The sequence below is a fragment of the Geospiza fortis genome, unplaced genomic scaffold (genome assembly GCF_000277835.1).
Source record: "Geospiza fortis unplaced genomic scaffold, GeoFor_1.0 scaffold1310, whole genome shotgun sequence".
NCBI classification, from domain to species: Eukaryota; Metazoa; Chordata; class Aves; order Passeriformes; family Thraupidae; genus Geospiza; species Geospiza fortis.
Window position 1 is genome coordinate 415,971 of NW_005054534.1, and position 10,705 is coordinate 426,675.

Here is a 10,705-nt window from a genome sequence, read left to right on the forward strand (position 1 = left end):
AAGAGGGGCCTCAGCTTATGTTAAGTTATGGGTGAAAAGTACAAAGTTCTGATGGCCTGATGCCATTCATTCCTAACAATAATTTATTCCATATCCATACTCATTTTTTCAGGAAGGAAACAAACAATTCTCCAATACTAATTCTTCCCTAGACACAAAGTTGAATTAATTAAAGTGTTTGCCAATCTCTTGTAGTCAGCCTGATACCTCATGTGTGGGTACTTGTTTAAGAGAAAAATTTCCCAGAAAGTTCAGAGGAAACCACATTTGTCCAGTTATATGCGCTTCAGCCTCAATGTAGGATGAAAAATATTTTCCCTACCATCTTTTCATTCCAGTTGCCATTGCCAGATCCCCCAGAAAAAAAAAATCCATAGAGATCCTTATGCTTCCTTAAATGAGATATGTGCCCATGAGTCTGCCTGGGTCAGGAATTGTACCAGAGCTCCACGACAGCAAGCCAGGTCCAGTGAGGAACCCTGGTAAGCAGCCATGTGCTGGGGGGCCAGGGACACTGCTGGACCCCAAGGCTGAGCCTGGAGCAGCAGCCAGGCTGGGCACTGGGCTCACAGTGCCTGATGCTGCAATCCCAGGTCTGACGCAGAACAGGGTGTGGGAACTTACCCTTGGAGATCCCTTGAGTGAAGCACAGATGGCAATCCCTAAGTGTGTTGGAAGAGTGAGTGGCCAAATAAATTGAATTCATTCAATCACTTTCAAGACATGTCATCCTTGTGTAGCATTTTGATCCCGTGCTTGAGTAAATGTATGATTAAATTTTTATTAAAAGGTAATGCTCCTGTTTTAATGATAGTTAATTATATATAATTAAAATGAAAGGATTAATAATATTAAACATTTCATCAGAGGTAAAGATAAATATAAATACATATATTGTAGTATGATTTAATATGAGTGTATAATACTGAGCCTATATTATCTTCAGTGCAGTATGTAAAATAGAAAATTAAAAAAAAATACATGAAATATTATATTCCAGGTACTATGTAAAATAAATGTCTGGTTTATTACTTCTACCTTCATAAAATCCATTTGATTTTTGGAGCACAATATGCAAAGAATAGTTGAAGTAGTTTTAAAAATTCTTTTAAAAAGTCCCTATTAAATAGATGGATACACTCCCTTACTATGTCACCTTTCCCTGTGAAAAGTTAATTACAATGGTAAATGACCTACATTTTCCACCAGAGTCATAGATTACAATGTGGAAATACCTAATTTCTAGCTAACATTGAATCCATACATCTTTAGAGGCCTAGCTTCTGATTTTCAGAATCTTTGAAACAGACCTCAAATATTCATACACAGGGTGTTTTTCCTGCATTGCTTATATCTGACAGATCTAATCTCATTTTGACTCTTTAAAAAACTTGTCTTTAGTGTCACAGCAACACAACTTGGTCTCTACACACAGATACACTTTGTTTTAAACAATAAATATTCATTCCAGTTGTGACTTCTGCCATTAGATACAGTGAATTTGTGAAAAAAACCTCCAGATGTAAAATGCTGTGAATACACAGAAACTCTGTTCTGTAAAATGCTGTGCCTTTACATAGTGTAATAAGCTGAGAAATGTGTTAGCTTTTTAAATAATTCCTTTAAACTGCATAGTTTTAAATCACAGAGATGTTTTGGATTCTGCAAACTATAAGGAACTAGCATTTTTCTAACAAGATCTCAAGGCCCTCAAGAATTTTAAGGATTTTTTATAAACCTCAGTATGCATTTTTTAGCTAGATTTTGGCACTGTTTCATTGTAACTGCAGTACAACTCAATCAGTTTATTTTATAATTAAAAGCAAGGAAATAGTAACAAAAATACATAATGTATGGTACTCGTGTTTATAATAGAAACATCCATAAAGAAAGAAACATGTTCTAACTCTTCTCATTAGCCCAAAGGGAATTGCATCTTTAATCACACAAAGCACAACAGCTTTCTAATTTTGTTTAAAGTGTTTCAGTACTTACAAAAACCAGATCAGGTTATTGTAAATCTAGAGCAAATTAGAATCATTGGCCTCTGCTCAGCTGTATTCAAGAATACTATGTAAATCATAAATTTAATGGCATACTGAGACACACATCTGTTTCTATTTTGTAGAAGTTAATAATCTAACTTCAGAGTATTTAAACATTACTTTCATTAACTGGAAAATTGTGAAAAATAGAGACTGCTGTAAGTCATGTGTTGCAGCATAATGCTCAGGGAAATATAAAAACTGCAAGTCTATAGAGTAAAGCCTAAGTTTCTAAGAGATGTGCCATTGTCTGTTTCGTGACCTTGCAGCTCCTCTGTTTACCAGCGAAAACTTACACAAACAGAGCTGCATTGCTGAGTAGAATCTGCACCTGCACATCGTAGATCCAGTTTGTATTTTTAGTAGCTAATGCCTTTCACAACAAGGAATAGTTGGTGCTTGAATTCCCTAAACTTATATAGATAATGACCTAATAGCTTTTCCTATAGTTAGCATTCTAAATCCAGGTAAATAACCTGCAGATCAATATACATATTGCAACTGATTTTATTTTTGATGTTAGAAATGATAAAAATGCTGTGCTGAATAAATCAATTCCCAGTATACAGTTATTTTTATAAAACTTACTTTTTGGTCTAGTGTGTACTCTGTCATATAAGTTGCTTCATAATAAAGTTCTTACTGAAAATTTTATTAATTTATTAATATCTTACACTGTATCACAAATGAGGCATCATGCACAATTTATGTAATTTTAAAAGAACCAATTGTGAGTGATTTGTTGGAGAGACACATCAGTATTTTCAACTTTTTGTTGTTGTTGTAAAGACAATAGTTTTATGTATAAAAGTTATGTCACAATGTAATTTCTAACATATTTTTTCTCTTCAAATAATCTCTTTAGTAGAAGACGACACCCAATCTTTGGGAAGTCAGATGCCACTTATGTGCTGTTTCTCTTGTGCTAAAAATTACCTGTGGTAGTAGATACTTTGCATTAGAGCTTAGGGTGCATAAAGCTGAATGGGATTTATGTAAATAACTGTATGAATATGTATCCCACCTTTTACCAGTGCTAATTTCAATGAACTGTATTTGAGAGGGAATTATATTAATATATACAACTGATAGGAAATTTGCACATTAATTTTACTGTCAACAAAAATTCTGATGAAAGCAAATTAAACTGACATAGCCATATAGAGAAGCAACAGGAAGAGAAAACTGAAAGGCAAAACGTGGTGCAATGCAAATTTGTGGTTTATTCTTCAGTAATATTCAGTGCTTGCATATGCAGAAAATTCTGCCATTCCTGTGTAAATACATAAGGGGTTATCACTTTGCTTTCCAACACTGTCATAAAAATTTAAGTCTCTTAATGATATATTAAAAGGTACTATGATTTACCAGATATAATACAAAAAGATCATATTTTGGTGCTGAGTAGTCAACAAACAGCAGCCTGTGCTCACAGTGAGGTGAAGAATAGCATCTTAAGTAATTATTGAATACATTTTATTATTTATAATTAGCAGTAGTACTAAGTAGTCAATCGATGTTCCTCAAAACAGGAGCATGGTACTAATGTCATTCTTAGACTGCTGTGTTTTTAGGAAGGCGTAGCCATACCTTCAATCAGATTCAAGTCTATTTGTCAAAAACATTGAGGTCTGTCAAAAGTAAATGATCATTTAATTAAAGAAAAAAAAGGTGGAATATCTTTGATCCCTATACTTAGTGATATTAATTCGCTGTGCTGCAGGTGTTTGTAATATATAACAAATCATTACCCAAGCAGAGGCTTTTACAGGCAGTTTCAGTGAAGGAAAATGACTGTTCTTTACGGCTGCCAGAGTTACACCTGGCAATGTAAAACAAGCACAACAAAATGTGAACTAGAAGATGTAAGCCTGGGAACAAATCTGGGTCTCCCTCTCCATGCTCTGCTGGTGTCAGCTGAGATGGATTGCAAAGCAGTGCCGCTGTACGGAGTTGATGGGGAGGGGAGGGAGACTGAATTTGCTGCTGCGTCTGGGCTCTCTGACCAGTGATCCATGATGCATCTCTGGTATCTGCTCCAGAGGGAGCCAATCACATAACTTTCACCATTGCAATGGCAATCAGCAACAAGAGGAAAAAATATAATCTTATAAAAAAATATAAGGTACCAAGTCCTTGTGTTAAACCACACAACAAAATCAAAGCAAGTATATCCAATCAACTGAGGTTAAAGCACTTCCAGACTGGCATGAGGAACTGATGGGTAGAACCAGATAACTGTATGTAACACACAACTAAAAACTGCCTTGATTAAAGCTACCAATTGAAAATTCTAAATTAAAAATTGAACATTTGCTCTAATGGAATAACACATATTGAGACATGGGGAAAACAGCAAAAGGGAGCTGAAATATGCAAGTTTGGAAGCAAATATGTCTCTCATGCCCCATCTTTTGGTAAGGGAAACTTGAAAGTTGCAATCATGAGGTGAGGAAGTCCCAGTGGGAGGTTCTTTTCTGTTCATGATTGATTGTGAGCACCCTGTCCTTTCCTGTTCATAACCTATTACCGTATCTCTCAACTTGATTATTATGACTATGGACCAGGTTTTCATGTAGGCAATATATAGAATTTCTGCAACTTGACTCCTAAAGAGAAACATGGAAAGAATTTAAGCCATTAAGTTTAAAGACTACTCTGCTTAAATGCTGCCTACCTGGGGAAGATGTCTATGCTCAACAGGCGCTTCCATGTTTTTTATATCAAATTTTCCTGCAGCTGTAATACTCATCAGGCCAAATACTGCTTCAGTCAAGATAAAACAGACTAAAGAGCTCTGCACCTATATTATTGCAAAGGTTCTGTGTAAAACAAAGCTGAGCAGTTAAAGGTGACAGTCAAACCCTAAGAGCATCTGACACCCATGAATGCAGTTGTCTGCCACTAAACCCAGCAGCAGTCATCCCTTTCTTTTAAAGGTGAAGCTTTATTCTACAACTAGCATTTAGAGACTTGTCCAGTGCATGAAACAGGGTCAGTTCTCTCCTCTGCTTGAAGGGTTTCAAATACACATTTCTCACCAGCTAAACAACCTGGCTGGAGATGGAAATATTCTCCACTTGTCCTGTTGAAGCCTTGCACTAGGCAGTAAATGATTCATGATTCACTGTACTAGAAAGTGAGAACACCAGAGGGAACATGACTCTGTAGCTTAATGATTTGGGCAGTCAACCAAAATGGGGAGACCTCAGTTCTGGTTGGTGGTCCAAGAAGTTGATGTCTTTTTTCCCGTAACTTCTCAAGAATGTAAATTTAACCTTACCCCTAATGTAGGCACCTAAATCTTTACAGGTTTGTAAAGCTGTTCACATCTCCTCAGATGAGAGGTCTCTTCCATCAAGAATATGGATTTTAACAGTGCAGATTAAGCGAGGTATTTGGGTAAGAACAGAAAAGCCTTCATGGATTCATATTTGCAAATGCAATGGTTTGCCATTGAATTATTTCTTTATCTTTTTTGCATTACCTTTCATTTTGTGATACAGAAGTAACAGAAGAGTGGCCAGAAACCTAGGTAATATGATACTTAAAAGCACTGTGTAATAAATATAAGTTAAAGATTGGAGTCCAGATGCAATTGGAATTTGATAAAGCAAATTATTGCTATTCTTTTATATTGACCAGGAGGGTTGCAAGAGGTAAGGGGAGATGATGAGAATATGCTGAGACCACCACACATACCAGTCTGAGTCATGGGGTATTTCTCTCACTGCATGTTACAGAGATTGAGCAAAGTCACAGCAAATTGTACAATATAGTTGTGTAAAGGGGAGGAGGAGAAGGAGCTCCCTGCCTGTCAGGCAAAACTGTATTTATTTTAAATAGAAAAATCTGTGTAATTTCTTAGTATTCTCTTGTGCTTCTGTCCTTAAAAAAACTAAAACAAAACATTTTTTGCTGCCCAAATGCAGAACGTGTGCCCATACAGATGTAGCAGTTGGAGAAAAAGGAACCTAGAATGTGCAAACCTATTTGGAGAATTGGGATCTCATGACATATCTGCTTCCCCAAAAGCTCAGCACTGCAGTTCCTTTCCTGGTATGATCATTTAAGCTTCAGTGCTGAGCTTTTCATATGAAAACAGGGAATTGCATTCATTTCTTTTTTAAGTGTGTCCTGCTACGTTACTCCTAACAGCTCAGTGTTGAAAACTCCTTGGCCTTTGTAAATGCCTGCAGCATTAAACTGTAAACTTCTCTCCACCAACATACATCCAAAATACATGAATTCTAAAGGAATGTATTTCTTCAGTAACATTGAGCTGCACTGCTCCCCCAAATTTACCTCAGAGAGTGGAGAGGTAACTGAAAAATACGGCATTAAAAACTGCATCTAAATACACTGGCAAAAATCATATTGATCTCTTCTAATGTATTAATGTGAGACAAAAATTCTGTTTCAGAATACGAGTTAATATGGCATACACATGCTTTTGTTTCATAGCTGCATTTTCTCTGAACAAGGTCGTTTCTAATATTACTTAATTAAACAAAATTAAATTAATTTCTAAGAAACAAGAGAAAACAGCTTTGTTGAATAAAATGATCTTCATTTTCTTGAAGCTATTTAAATTAAAAACATGCGTCTCTACAGTTGGAAAAAAACCATCCATGGTTAAAATGTTTGAAGCCCATCAATCTCTTTAACCACACAGCTAATGTGTTCCTTCTGTTTTCTTTGAATGAAATCACCATGAGTGGTTAGATGTTGATTTAACATAAAGCAAGTGGAAATGGGTGTTTCCTTAGTCATGTGTAGAATTTATTTTTAAAAACAATTAGCAAGTGTTATGAATAAGTCAATGTTTTTGTCATTTCTTAAATAATGATATAGATTATGAGTCATTAAAATTGATTACTGAAGTAAACTATGCAAAATGCAAATTCGTATTACATTTATTTGTTAGAAACAGCTGCAGAATTCTCTTATTTTATTGATGGGTTTCATTTTTTTTCCCCAAGTGACACTAAAATCAATTACTTAGTTTAAAAGACCGGTAATTGTCAAGATATATTTCCAAACTTTTAAGGCAATACATTGGATATTTCCTATTATGAGTTGCATCATTCACAGTTTATTTATATGAATTTGCCTGCAAAATTAATTGGGGACTTTCCTAAATAAAACAAGCAAAATTTTCTTTTTTCTGTTTTATGTTAAAATGGTAAAATCATTTAATGGTTTGTTACTTTTCCATGGGAAAAAAACTGAAGTCTTTACATCATAGCAATTAAACTGTGTCTTTATACCAGTGCACCAATTTTAGCTGATAATAATGCATACCTATATTTACTACCTCTTCTGTCAGTCTTTGCCAACATTACATCTAATTACAGGTTCATTGATACGTTATTCACAGGAGTACAGGCAGATAAGAGGAAATGTCAGTCGCTAGTATTTAAAGTTCAGTCATAAAACTCCAGTAATAAAAAAATAGGCTGCATAAAATCTGTGTAAACCATTACTCATGGGGGAACTGACACTTAGGGCAATACAAAATATTATTTATCAAGGTACTGAACCATTTTAAATTAACCTTTTTAAGAATAGGCAGATATAAAATGCAATTCTATGACCAAAAAAAAAAGAGAAAAAAGCTAAAGCAGCCTATAAGATCATATTACAGACATCATGATTTAGCCAATTTTTGCCACAAGTTAAATCATCTTTTTCAGATGCATCTCTTTTAAGTACACAGCTGACAGTTCAATCTTTTCCAGTTGTTACCGTCCTACACGTGGTCCCTGGAAATGCTAATTGATGCACAATTGTTGTGATTATTTTTAAAATTGCTATAGATTTGCTTTTTAGTTTTTCAAGGACATCATCCAGCAGATTAATGAAAGTAACTGGAGAGCAATACACACAAAATATACACCTTAACATGAAATATTACAAATATAACATTAGTCAAAGAGTGGAGATAAAATATCACAAAATATTTGGATAAGAATATAACTTTCTTCTTATGTTTTCAAGCTAGATATTTTGCACTGTTGCAGCAAAGCAAGATTTTAAGGAAAATCTACTTGTCTCTACTTGTCTGTATGGAATAGGATTCATATTTATAGGAATAGGTCAAAAAGCAAATAGTAGGAAGTCATAATGGTGGAAAATTGATTTGTTATAATTCCTTCTTACATATTAATATTCAAATATGGCAATAATTGTGGCTGAGTAAAAACTAAAGGATCAAATTTATGTATGCTGTGAGTACATGTGTGTACAATTTTTCTTGTAAAGAAAAATATGCTGATCCATGTGAAGTAAAATTAATCATTTGAATAATAGTATTATACTTGCCAAAACAATATACACCTCTGCCAGGTATTCTTATATCTTAATGCAGTTTTAATGAGAATTAATAGAAACATGTGTTTTTGAAACAAATGCTACAAGGTCTCTGCATTTTTAGCAATTGTTTAAAACTCAGTTTTACAGCTTGCCATTGTAAAAGAGTTGTAAAACTCCATCTCTGCATGTAGAAAGAAATATGATTCCAGAAGTTTTTGATGAAAAGAGGGAAAATGAACTTCAGTCCTACATTTGAATCCACATAGGTGAATTCACTTTGACTTCTGCAAATATTAGCACAAAGCCTAGTTCTGCAGTTCTTTTCAATCTTTTTGTAGGCAGAAAAAAATTAGAGAACCCAACAGAGTTTTTTTTTTGTTGCAAACAGAAGAACTTCTCTCTCTCATGTCCTCTCAAAGGAAAACCATCAACCCTAGATAATTCTTGTATCATTGACAGTTTTCTGGCTAAATCCTGTTCTCATCAACTAGGCAAAAGTCTGTTAGCTCAGGGGTATCACTGCTTATCTGCAATTACATGAAAGAAAGAAAGAGGAAGAGAGAGGAAGAGAGAGAAAGAGAGAGAAAAAGAGAAAGAGAAAGAAGGACTTGTTAATGATAAAATTTAAAACTTTGGTAAAATCATAGCAAGTCAATATATATATCTTTATAGTTCTATGACCCTCCTTTTAAGCATGTTTCTGTAACAGATGCATCCAGTCCTTTCAATGAAAATCAGCTTCTAATAAAATACATTAAAATGCCTGTATAATTTAATTCCACTAGAAATGCATAAGGGGTTATTTAGGGTTTATACAGGTGTTTATAAGGATAGCAAGAAAGGGCAAACACTACATTAGGAATACACCAAGAACTTAATAGAGACTCTGCCCTTTTGCTATATGTTGCTCTCACAGAAACCCATACTTTAACTATATATAGTAGGTACAAAACTGTTACATAGACAGATGATCTGTCCTTCCATTCTGTTTGAGGCATATTGCAGATTTAACCAAGTTGAAATTGGTCTTAGGAAGGTGCACTGCTCACTGTGGCAAAACTCCTACTTTGGTCCTAAAAGCTTAAGATTGTTCTTCTACTCCCCAGTCCCCTGGACAGGCACTCTGAACTGAGGAAGGTCAGCATGGCTAATGGCATGTCCATATTTCAATGATTTCTAGATATTCACCCCCAAGACTGCTGCTAGCATTGTTGAAAGTTTAATGTGGTTTTGAAGAGCCCTGGACCAGCTCTGTGGTTCTCAGTAATCCATATTGCAAGGTCTTTGAGACCCAGTCTCCTTTTATCATGTCATGTTTTTATTAATACATGCTACAATTTCTAAACACTAATTGCACAGGTATGCAGAGACATCAAAATGATTAAGTAAAAAAATAAATCATTACCATTAACAAAGGTAATGATCCTGATTGTAGGTGTTGTACTCTGGATTGTCAATGTGCTTTGGACCTAAAACAGTTGATCAAGTCCCAAGTGGTCCGGCCTAGTACATGCGATTTCGTGAGTAGAGGCAGTTGAGAGGATTTCATTTCAGTGCTGCAGCGAGGGAGGGGATGGTTAAAATCCCTAAACAAAGGGAGGGGGCAGTTATCGGGTCAGGTCTGAGCTGCTTTGACCGCGGCTGTCGCTCCCTCTGGTCAGCGCAGCCCCGGGCGGGCGCGGAGCGTGGGACGCACGCACGGCCCTCGCCCCCCGCTGGCACCGGCCCCGCCGCGCTCCCCGCGGCACCGGCCCTCGCTAATGCCCAGCTGCTTCGCCCTGACCTTGAGAGCTGGGAACTGCCCATGCTGCACATCCTGAAAGGTCAGAGCGGATTCTCTCGGTGTTTTGCATCCATACAGACGAGAAACACAAACCCTACAAAACTAGATCTGGTTTCTAAGAGCAGATTTTTGGGAAAACGCAACAACGCTACTAGACTGCGTTCTGTATCCGAGCACACCAGTGAGTCAACTGAGTATCCTTTAAATCGTTTCCAAGTGCTGTTTACCCTTGCCCTGACATGTTTTCCCTAACGCATCGCTGTGCCTCGGCGCGCCGTCCCTGCCGGGCAGAAGCCGGGCCATGTCAGTGCGAAGGGAAGAAGGAAAGGACCAGCGGAGCCGTGAAGGCGCTGGGGTGCCGGGACCCCCCGTCTTCCCGCCCTGCCTGCCCTCCCTCGCTGCTCGCCCAGCCGGTGAAGGATTTTTGGGTGATGCCGGGGAAGGGGAGGCGGGGAACAGGCGCTGCGGTGCGGAGAGGCGGCCCGGCGCGGCGAGCTCAGCCGGCCGGGCAGCTCCGCTCGGGCCCTCGCACCAGGCGGGGTGCGCGGCATCGCTGCGCGGT

The 10,705-nt window shown here is 37.1% G+C and overlaps 1 protein-coding gene across 1 annotated transcript in view; it reads left to right on the forward strand.

Annotated features, from left to right (window-relative positions):
- The first annotated feature begins 5,361 nt into the window (after nucleotides 1-5,361).
- ADGRL2 (adhesion G protein-coupled receptor L2) overlaps nucleotides 5,362-10,705 on the forward strand; it is a 165,034-nt gene continuing 159,690 nt past the window's right edge. The window contains exon 1 of the mRNA XM_031063819.1: nucleotides 5,362-5,447. The gene's annotated coding sequence lies outside the window, so the exon portion shown is untranslated. The remainder of the gene's footprint in view (nucleotides 5,448-10,705) is intronic.